Source organism: Trichosurus vulpecula, chromosome 8 (assembly GCF_011100635.1).
Source record: "Trichosurus vulpecula isolate mTriVul1 chromosome 8, mTriVul1.pri, whole genome shotgun sequence".
NCBI classification, from domain to species: Eukaryota; Metazoa; Chordata; class Mammalia; order Diprotodontia; family Phalangeridae; genus Trichosurus; species Trichosurus vulpecula.
The window spans coordinates 113367896-113380069 of record NC_050580.1 but is presented as its reverse complement, the minus strand read 5'-3'; positions in this window follow the sequence as shown (position 1 = coordinate 113380069).

Genomic DNA, 12174 nt, shown 5'->3' with positions numbered 1-12174 from the left:
GCCGAGGAATGGGCATACAAGAGGCACTTGTGGATTCTTTGTTGATGGAGCAACATCCAGGAGCAAGACCAGATCAGAGGGGCTGAAGACTGGACAGAGGCCTAGAGTGGAAAAAGTCAGGATCCCTGGCTTCTCTGTCCAACTTTTCCCTAAACACACTCCTTCCTATCCCTGGTTATGCTGTTCCTCTTCCCCGCCCCCCCCCCCCCCCCATCCGCATTGTTACATCTTGCTGAGGATGCGAGATACTCTGAATGGGGACTGTGGTCTGATTCAGAGCATTCAGCTTTCTAAGCAAAAGGCCTTGTCCAGCTGAAACACCAACTCGGCACCTCCACTCCCATTTTCTGTGTCTCCAAGCACTTTACTGACTTTAACTGGCCCTCCCCCACTGATACTCACCACCCCCCCCACTCCAGCCCCAGCCCCTGAAATCTGCCGCCTGGGCACCATCCCAGCCTCTCCTGGTGTGTTTTCTCTGTTTCATTATCTGCTCCGGGCACCAGGGACGCCAGCACCAAAATTAAAACAATAACTAAGCCAGAAGTGGACCCAGCGGCCCCTTCGCCCCTCACCCCGGCCAAGAAGCCCACAGATGCATCCAGAAAGGAGAAGGGGGAGTGACCAGGGCCCCCAACATGCCAGGGCCCCTTATTAACCCTTTGTCACTTTTAAAATAGCTAGAACTTTCTTGGGTGGAGCCCTTCTCCAGGACTGAGCCAGTATGCCTACCTGAAAGGGACTTTCCAGGGTATTATGAGAACTCAGCCTTGTTGTGCAGGGACCCTGAACCCATATTAGCTGCTTGGTCACTGGGTGATTTGAAGTGTGTATGGAGACACACTGGACTGTAGGAATCCAGATTACAGGGGTACCTGGGTCCCCGGAGGATATTCTTATAATTCGTATGTGGCCCAGATTATCCTATATACTCCCACTCCGTAGGACACATTCATGGAGAAAGAGCCATGAGAGGACACATACCTTTCTGCTTTTCTACAGCAGGGTAGACAGGGACAGTGGGATCATAGATATCTGGGATGATCTTGGCTGGGGCAGAATCAGGCAGCTTCAAAGTCACCTCCCCAATACTTCTGTGAAGGTTTGCAGGGAGCATATGAGCAGGGTCTGGAAGGTATTCTTGGCTCTATCTCTGATCCTCCAGTCCTAACACTCACAGTCTATAGGTTGGGCCTTGCTGGCATGGCAAGGGATAAGAATCCATCAGTTTTACTGTGCCCTTTCCCCCTTCCCAGTACTGGTCTGGATCTGAGGAAGGGGAGGAGGGGAAGGGAGATAACCAATAAAACTGCCGAGGCCAGATAGAAATTTGCTTCCTTCAGAGGCAAGACATGGGAGGGACCGAAGCAGATGTGCGTGTGCCCGTATATGAGAGTTTTCCCTCTCCTCGATCCAAACAGCCTCCGAAGCAGAGGCCCTCCCTGGCCTGTGATAGCTTTGGTTGCATTTGTAATCTGGGGCATTGATCCAAACCCATCTATAGCTGATTGTTTTCACACGTGACTGTCACATTCCTTTAATTTCCATCCAGCTTTGAGGTTTGCATGACAAGATACGGCCTCAGCGGGAAGAGGTCACTCACCTCTGACCGGGATATAATTGGAAAAAGAAGGTCATTGCCAGCTCTGCTTCTGACAGATCAGCTCCCCTTCCATTTGTCTCAGGAGCTGTGTGACTGTACCCCCCCCCCCCAGTGCACAATGAACTATGCATACGATGACATCCGCAGGAGGACACAAAGCATAATGGTGTGTACACACAATGACACCCACACAAAGATAGGACATTCAATGACATAACTGGCATCATGTACATACGATGCTCCCACACAGAGACAAAGACACACAAGAGCAACACACACAATGACAAGCAAAACACTGACACATATACACAATAACAGCGACACAATGACGTACACCCACACACAGGGACACACATAATGAGACATATACAAAATGACATACACAGACAAAGCACACACAACGCTAGGCAATTTGTCTTACTCCTAGCAGATACTCGGTAGGTGTTCTGTGATGTTCCTAATAATGAATGACATACACAATAATGAATTGCACGCAAAATGACCTGTAGATACAATGACAGACGTAAAATGACACAAGGGCAGGACAACTAGAGCTAACGTTTATATAATACTTTACAGAAGTTATTTTATTCGATCCCTACAGAAGCCCTTGTGAGGTTAGTTATTATCCTCAGTTGTGTGTTTTTTGTTTGTTTGTTTTTAGCATATGAAGAAACTGAGGTTCAGAGGGGCAGGGAATGAGGCTTGCCCAAGCTCACCGGATTATAAGCTTCAGGGCCAGGTTTCACATCTAGGTCTCCTCGACTCTCCTTCCCCCCTTTTCCAAACCTCTTCACGCTGCTTCACGGTCGTCCTCACACATCCACTCACGCTTTCACTATAATGCACATTCACACACTTGTGCACATGCAAAGATCTTGCCCTCTTACAGCCTAAAGAAAATCCCCTCCTTCCGCCTCCCCCTTCTTCCCTCCCCACTCATGGACTAAAGAGGGGAGAGAGAGGAGGAGACTCCGTCTTAGCGATGATTTGGGGACGCTTACGGGCAGGAGCCCACAGCCCCCTCCTTGAGATTTGGTCCCAGTCATAGTCCTTGCACCTCTCCAAGGGTGCAGATTCAGACGGAGGTGGAGGTGGGGGAGAGGTGGGAAGCACGGTGTGGATGACGGCTTCGACGGGACCAGGAAAAGCCAGCTCTGGGCACGGTCTCTGTTTCCGTGTCCCAGGCACTTTGGTCCCTTCTGCCCATGGCGTGGTGGGAACGAAGGGTGGGAGTCGGGGAGGAACACCTGCCACACACACAGTTGCCGGTCCCTCCCTCCTATCTCACGGACTTGGACCTGTACCGGGGGGAAGGGGTAGTTTGGAGAGAGTCCTGTGGTCTAGTTTCCTCCTCCCTTTCCCTAGCCTGGCGCAGAGGGCAAAAGGTCCTGGGGACCACAGTCTTTGGCGCCTCCGCCGAGGAGGCGCCGGGATCCGTAGCGAGAGGATGGGGCCGGGCCGCCCCCTAGTGGTCCGAAACAGCTCGGACCTGGTAGAGGTTGCGGTTCTCTCGGGCGGGATAGGAGGGAAGCGGTCACGGCAGGGTCAAACCTACCCTACTCCTAGCTTCTCGCCCCGCGCCCGCCAGCTCCAGCAGAGGCCAGGAGGCGGCATAGGTGAGGTGTCAAAAGATGCCTAGGCTGTCTGCTCTCCCATGGCTGGTCGCTTGTTAGATATATTCCAATATCGATCTGCTTCTGAGCTGAAGCTGTCCTTATGCATCCTCTGACCCTCCTCTAGTCTACGATCCCCTCCCCTGGGGCTGGGGGACAGCGGCCGGGGCCAGGGTCTCCGGTGCCCCAACCCCTGCCCCGCGCGCTCTGCACGGAAGCTTCGCCAGCACCAAAGACAATAACCAAAAGTAATTAAAGCCGAACGTTTACTCGGCATCGGGGCTGGGGCGGGGGTCCCAGCAGGCGCAGATCGGCACCGAGCTGCTTATAGCCACCCTGCTCTTGCCTTGGGAGCCCCTTCTCCGCGCTTCGAGAGCGCTGGGGTTGAGCGGCGCCTGTCCTATAAATCCACACATAATTCTCGCCTTTCCTGTTCAACTCAAGAAAATGAACGTGTTCGGCTGTTTCTGGGAACCCGGCGGAGGGACCGCTCTAAATTCACCTCTGATTGAGGCTGGGCTGAAAATCATTCGGCTCGCGCGCCCACTCCACCGGCACCCGCGGAGGGGGGCTCGGGGATGGGAGAGAGTGGGGCGGGGGGGGGGGGGAGCGTGGACACGCGCACGCGCGCACGGGAACCCACACCGGGCCGCGCGCACACACGAAGGCAGGCGCGGGTATATAAATATCTCCGGCTCTCCCCAACGCGGGGCAGATTTATTCCGCTGCCAAGCCTGCAGAAAATTGACTTGTTCATGGAGGCGGCTGTTGACACATCACCGGGGGGAGGGTTAGGGGAGAAGCAGCGGCGCCGGCGCCTCCATTATACGATAATGTAATCAGCAGTGTGCGAAATGACTGCGCGCAAAATAGCATCGCTGACATTTATATTAGAGGATATTGATGGCAGGAGCTGTGACCGCATCACTCTGCCGCCCGTTTCCCCGGATTGACACAGGAGCCTCTTGTTGGCTCTCTCTCTCTCTCTCTCTCTCTCTCTCTCTCTCTCTCTCTCTCTCTCTCTTTCTCTCTCCCCACCCCCCCCCGTCTCCCCCTTCTTTCCTCTTTCTCTCTTTCTCTCCCTACCTCCCACCATCTCACTCTTTGATTTCTTTCTTTTTTCTCTTCTTCCATCAGTGCCCTCCTTGTCTTTCTTTCTCCCTATTATCATCCCTCTTCATTCATCCTGCAAATGTTTATGGAGTGCTTTCTATATAGACAACATTGTGCCTCTACCCACTCCCCTTTCTCTCCTTTCCCTCCTCCTTCCCCTGTCCTTCTCTCTCCCTCCTCCCTGCACCCCTCTCCTTCCCCTCCCTCTCTCCTTCCCTTCTCCCTCTCCTTCCTCTCTCTCTTTTCCCTCCCCTCCTCCCCCTCCCCGGCTCAGTAGCTTTGCTGCTGTCACTGCAGATAGATAATTGAAAAATGGGCCTCCCCTTTGCAGCCAGCAGGAGTGGTTCAGGCAGTTACCGCCGGGGTTACCTACTCCATCTCAGGCCTCGTCTCCAAAAGAGATTCCGAGGAAATTGGATTTTCTATGGATGTTTTATTCGGGCAGAGGCTTTAGTATATATAAATACAGGCGAGGAGGCCGAGGAGGCAGGGAGCGAGGAGAGCCAGGCTGAGCGAAGAGCATACTGCTTGCTACCCAGGCAGCCTGAGGAAGGCAGGCATTGGGTAGGGAGCTAGGGAGGCAGGCTGGTGCTTCCATTTGAAGATCAATGCTTTTTGGTCTATGATTTCTCTCTCATCATAAGGGGTTGAAAAGGTTAACTGGGCCTTTGAGAGCCTGCCTTAGGCATGGAGAGTGTTGCAAAGAGAGGAGGGGGGTGGGAGGAAAGCAGGAGGGAAAAAAGGAAGGGAAGGAGGGAGGAGAAAGATAATATACATAAAACATGTTACAAAGAAAACAGGCCTACAACGCCAGAGCTCTGGTCCTTAGCAAGTTGAGGGTGTATGGGCACAGAGCAAACAGGGAGGGATAAAGAACAAAAAAAATGAGAGGAAGGCAGGGATGGAGACAGAGGAGCGGAGGATAGAGAGAGGATGGGGAACGAATAGGTCACAAGATGGGAGAAAGGTGATGGGTAATGGGGGACAAGGATGGGAAAGAGTGAGACGACACAGGATAGAAACAGAAGGGATAGGACAGATGGATGAGAGGTGATGGGGACAGAGGTGGCAATGGGGAGGCAGACAATTGTAGGAGAGGTTGTAGGTAGGATAGTAACATAGAAAGCAGTGCACAGTCCCCACTCAAGCAACTTTAGAAGCACCTTTATTTCCTTCCTTTATTTTTACATTGTCCTTGACCTGGTTTCTGGGATGTAGTGGAAAGAGCGCTACATTTGGAGTCAGAGTTTCTGTTACCTGCATGTTACGTGTATGTGGAACCTTGACAAATCACTTCTCTGGGCCTCAGTTTCCCCATCCTTGAAATGAGAGGATCAGACTAGCTGATCTCTGTAGTTCTTTCCGGCTGCAATCTGTGATCTTTTTCCTTCAGCCGTTGAGGACCCCATAGGGATTGGATAAAGCGAGCACACTGTAGCTCAGAACAGTGCCAAGAAGCCAGAGCTCCTGTTGGGAGAGTTGGAATTACCTTCTCACACTTATTGAACTTCAGTGTCCTCTTCCATAAGATGAGGACAATAGTACTTACCTCACAAGTTTGTTTAGAGGGTCAAATAAAAATAACATGTAAAGGGAGGGGAAAAGGAAGGAAAGAAAGGAGGGAGGGAGGGACAGAAAGAGGGAGAGAGGGAGTGAATGAAAGAGGGAGAAAGGGAGGGAGGGAGGAAACAAGCATTTATTAAGCACCTACTATGTACCAGACACTCTACTAAGTATTTTACAAATATCTCATTTGATTCTTTGTACTTCAAGGTCTTTGTACATTAAACATTTTTGTAAATTACAGGTATTATTATCATCCCATAATATGTCTTCACATTTTTCTCATAACTTTGCTGGGAAAAGCAACAGGGCCCTTCATCACTCCAGGCCATGTCTGCGTACCTTCCCATCCAGGCTGGCTTCAGGACAATTTTTCCTTTCCCTTCAGCCAAACAGGCATGAGTGGACATAGGGAAGTTTGTCAGCAGTCTCTGTGCTCCTGCCCCCGCCCTCCCCGTGGAGAGGCAGGAAGTCAGGCCTCTGTAACCTAGGTTTGGGGGGAAGGGAAAGGTGAAGGGGAAAGGGAGGGAGAGGGGAGTATCCGATGTCACTGTGGCCACCATTAAGGTATAGGTCTAGCAGCTTCGTGTACAAATCCCCCACCTCTCCAAATTTGGAACTTAGTGATGTGAAGGGAAATGGTAGGGGCCTTGAAGGGCATAGGATGGGGGGGCAAGTGGGGGAGGAGCTGGGGGGATTATGAAGTTATTAGGAATATTTGAACCTCCTTCATTTTGATACCTATCGTCATAAAATGTATTTAAGGTAATTTATCCTTGTAGATCTGCATTGATAGGATTCTGAAAATCGTTTTCCTGGAAGTAACTGACAGAACCTGAGGAAGTAGGTGGGACTGAGCCGTGAAGACCTGATACCAAACTGCTATTCCTAAAGAAAGCATAGGCCAGATGATGTTACTCACATGCTCAAGAAGCTTCAAGGATTCCCCGTTGCCATTAGGATAAGGTACAAATCCCTCTGTCTGGCATTTCAAGCCCTTCACAATCTGACTCCAGCCTGTATTTTGAAGGTGATTTCACCATACTCACCCTCATGAACTCTAGCATGCAGCCCAGTTAGTCTACTTGCCAATCTCTGTTCAGAACCCTCTATTTCTCACTTCTGGTCTTCGATACAGGCCTATCTACCATACCTTGAGGCATCTCTCTCCTCATGTCCACTTTTTGGAAACCTTAGCTCCCTTTATAGCTCCCTTCAGAAAGGAGTTGTTAACACCCCACCCTTAAAATCACTACTTTGTATATCTCTTCTGTTTACTTGGTGAAAATGCCATACCTCCCTTGGAAGATGTAAGCTCCTTGACGGGCAGGGACTCTGTCACTTTTCTTTTAATATCACCAGTACCTAGCAACATGCATGTCATATAGTAGGTGCTTAATAAATGCCGATTGGTTAATTGATTGATTAGGCCTTAGATTCATGACCTGCAAATGGAGAGCTGGTGGTTTCCCTAAGACAGATAAGTGGGCAGCACAGGCTTTCAAACAGGAAAAGAAAGAGCCTGCCCCTGACAAGAGGAGGGAGCTGCAATGACAGTGATGTGAGAGCTTGAGGGAAAGATGGCATCACCACTGAGGCCATATGTCCACTAGAGAGACTAGGCCCAGATACTAGCTGAGAACCACAGGTGAAGTGGACAGCTAGCGAACATGCTTCATCCAAACCGAGCCAGACAGAGAGAAATGGGTCAAGAACAAGGGTAGGAGTCTAGAGCTCACAGGGGCCAGAGCTCTCCGGAGAGGGCTACGGAGAAGGCTGCTGCCAGTCAGCACAGAACAGCCTGAATCTGGGAAGGATTCAGGGCTAGAGAGAAACACATGCAGGACAAAAGTGTAATACAATTCAGCAGGGATAAGCTGGGATGATATTCTAAGGAAAGACAGGTTCCATAATGCACCAGGAATCTTCCCAGCCCTGACAATGCTACCAATTCAAACACAGCCCAGGTTAGAAGTAGGTTCCTTTCATTAAGCCTCCATCTAGGTCTGCAGGTAGGGAAAAAGAACTTGGGGCTTGATCGCCCTATAAACTATACTCATCAATTCCATGAAGAGCTTGGATTGAATTTTTAAAATCTTGTACCTTATAAACTCTTCTCATCTACATACTTTATCTTTGTGTGACTATTTTATATTTATATATATATATACATATATATATACACACACATATGTATATGTATCTATTTATAGTATATAGATATATATTTACAGTATAGTACATATACTATAAATATGTGTGTATATGTGTGTATGTGTACACACACACACACACACACACACACACATATACACACATACATATTGAAAGAGCACAAGAGCTTGGAGTTAGAAGACCTGGGTCCAATTCTAGGCTTTTCCACTAATTAGTTCCACATGACTTTGAAGGGGTCATTGCTCTTTCATGCTCTGAATTTGTTTTTTCATCTGCAAAATAGGGATATTCATCATACCTACTTCATAGAGTTGTGAGAAAAACACTTGGTAAGCTGTAAGATGCTATATAAATGCAAAGGCCCACCCTCTCCCACCCTGCAAAACATTAGACAATAAAGGAGCCTCATTTGGAGGATTTCAGAGGGCCAGATGACCCCAAAGATGTCTGCATGCTTCCCTAGTAAGAGATGAGAGAGTGGAATATACTGTGTTAGGCACCAGAGCAGTTCTGGATCACGGGTGGATAGGAGGTGAAGAAGCTGGTTAAGAAGATAATCTTCAAGGATGTAGCTAGGTGGTAAAGTGGTAAAGTGCTAACCCTGGAGTCAGAAGGAGCTGAGTTCAAATCCTACCTCAGACACTTTACTTAGCTGTGTGACCCTAAGCAACTCACTTAACCCTGCTTGCCTCAGTTCCTCACCTGTAAACTGGAGAAGGAAAAGGCAGACCACTCCAGTATCTTTGTGAAGAAAACCCCCAAAATGGGGTCATGAAGAGTTTGAAATGACTGAACAACAGCAATAATTGAAGGTGGGATTCTCTCCTCCCTTGCTGCAGCCTCAGGGAAAGAGACGGCCCTTTTTCCTGCCAAGGCCAATTCTACTTGGACCCTTTATCCCATTCTGTCTTGTCTCCTCCACGTGTTTGTCTTTTTCACCATCCTTTCTCTTTTTCTAATCTTCCGGGTTTTTTTGTCTCACTGGCTCTTCTGCTGCCTACAAATAGACCCACATTTCCCCCACTCTTAAAAAAATTCTCATAACTCTATTATCCCCTCAAGTAATTATCTTATATTTTTCTTCCCTTTCACTGCTAGAAAAAAAAAAGCTGCCTCCATTTTCTCATGTCTCATTCATTTCTCAGTTCCTTGCAATCTGACTTCTAACATCATTATTAGACTGAAACCACCCTTTCCAAAAATCTCCTAACTGCTAAATCCCGTGACCTTTCCTCAGTGCTCTTCCTTCTTGACCTTTCCATATAATTTAAACTCCTGACCACTTCCTCCTCTTAACCACTTTCCTCCTGAGTGTTCTAAACACAACTTTCTTAGTTTTCCCCTAAAGCATTTTTGACCATTTCTTCTCAGTCTCCTTGGTCGGATCATCATCCATAGGAGGGCGAACCCCAGAACTTTGTCCTTCAGCCCTTTCCTTTTCTCTGTTCTCTCCCTTGATGGTCTCATCACCTCTGCTGGGTTGAATTATCCTCTTTATGCTGATAACTTACAAATCTGGACATGGAGCCCTCTTCTTTCTCCTGAGTTGAGGGCCTACATTATCGATTACCTTTTGGATGTGTCAACCTGGGTGTCCCATAGGTATTTCAAATTCAGTATTTCCCAAACAGAACTCATTATCTTCCCCCCAAACCCTACCCTTCTTCCTAAATTACCCATTTCTGTTAAGGGTACCACCATTCTTCTGATCCCCCAGGTTTATAATCTCAGAGTTTTCCTTGACTCTTCACTTTCTCTCATTCCCTCAAGACATCACCCTCATGATGTCATTGGTCCTTTTCAAGAATGAAGGATGAACGATACATCCAAGCCTTATTGATTCTACCTCCACAACATCTCTCCCATCTGTGCCCCTGTCTCCATATATACCCTAGTTCAGGGCCTCATGTCCTCTCACCTAGACTATTTCAATAATTTCCTCATTTATCTCCCTGCCTCAAGTCTCTCCCCTCTCCCATCCATCTTCAGCATAGCAACCAAATAGAAATGGTCTGACTTGTAATTTTGTTACTCTCCTGCTCAAGAAACTTCAGTGATTACCTATTCCCTCTAGGATAAAACAGAAATAAAATCCTCTCTGGCATTTAAAACTCTTCACAATCTGGTGCCAAGCTCATTCTCTTTCTCTATATTGATTTCACAATGCTCATTGCTCATGCACTCTACATTCTGGCCAAAATGATCTACTTAGTGTACTCCATCCATGACATTCCATCTCTGGCCCCCATGCTTTTGCACAGGCTGTTCTCAAGCCTAGTATGCTCTCTCTCATCACCTTCACTTCATGGAGACCTCAGCACCATTCAAGTTTGACCCCCTTCTGTCCCCCCAGTTGGTGCTCTCTCACTCCCAAAATTACATTTGGTTAGTGCTCATTTTATATTTACTTGTGTGTGTATATGTTGGTTCTCCTCAGTAGAATATTAGCTTCTGAAGGGCAGACACTGTTTTTATTTTTGTCTTTGTATTCCTAGTGCCTGGCATATAGTATATTGCCCAGTAAATGATTGAATTGACTTGAATTTGAGTGAGTCCTGGGGAAGAGCTAATGTGGCTGAGGATTAGAGGGTGAGTACGTCAAATATGCTTCAAACTTCTATAACCGTCAGAGTCACAGGATTCCATTGACTCCTACCTTGACTATCATTCAGGACCAGAGACTCATTATCTGCCCTGATGAAACATGTCAACTCCCCAAACTCTGCTCCTCTTGCTCAGGGATGCTTACCAAGTCAGCATTAGCACTGCTACTGTGAAGGATAGAAAAACCTACTACTACCTTAGGGTTCTACTCAGAATTTGAATGGTAGGCTGCTTGGGATGCAGTTCCCTTCTCTGGTCACTACTCCTGGCTTTCTTATATACATCCATGTCACCCCCATCCCTCTCATGCCCTTACCACTCCACATTCCCGCTAGAACCATCGTTCTATTGTTAGTGTCTGCTGTTCAAGAATCAGTTGAATGGGGAAAAAATCTTGGTAGCAAATTTTCCTGATAAGGGTTTAGTATCCATGCTATATGAACAATTAACATAAATCTATATATCTATAACTAATAGTTATCTGTTTATTTATCTATGACCAAAATCCATTCCCCAATAGAGAAGAGGTCAAAGGATGTGAACAAACAATTTTCAAAATAATTGCAAAGTATTAATAAGCATATGAAAGAATACTCCAAATCACTAATAAGAGAAATGTATATCAAAACAACCCTAAGGTTTCATCTCATACCCTGCAAATTGGCAAAGATGACAAAAAGATGGGAATGGTCAGTGATGAATGGGTTGTGGGAAGATAGGCACACACTAGTGCGTTGTTGGTGGAACTATAAATTAATACATCCATTTTGGAAAGAAATTGCCCATATGCAAATAAAGTGACTAAAATACCTATAACTTCTGACAAAGAAATTCCATTACTAGGCTTGTATCTTATCAATGGCCATTGATACGAAGAAAATCCTTATGTACGCTAAAAATATTTACAGCAGTACTTTTTGTGATAGAAAAGAATTGGAAACAAAGTAGATGCCCATCAGTTGGGGAATGGCTAAACAAACTGTGGTACATTAACGTAATGGAATATTATTGTGCTATAAGAAATGATTAATGAGATGAATACAGAGGACAATGGAAAGATTTATGTGAACTGCAGAAGACGACAAGAAAACAATATGCACAATGACTACAACAATATCAATGGAGAAAATAACCACAAATAAAATAAAAAGTGAATGTTGTAAAATTACAAAGAATAATCATGGCTGGGTGGGGGGGGAAGGAGTTATGAGAAGACACTCCCAACTTTTTGCAGAGGTGAGAGGTTTACAAATGTTGCATAGGGCGCATATTTTCAGATTTTTTCAATGTATCGATTACTTATGTGTTTTTTTCCTTTTTTTGTTCTTTAAAATATTTGTTATATGGGATGGCTCTCTGAGAGGAAGAAGGAGAGGAATACTTGGGAAATTAGACTTCAATAAAACTTATTTTTGAAAATAATCTAATCTTCATATTATGCCTAGTTCCCCTCTATGGAAATTACTCTGTGTGTGTATAATATTAAATTTTCTATTTACA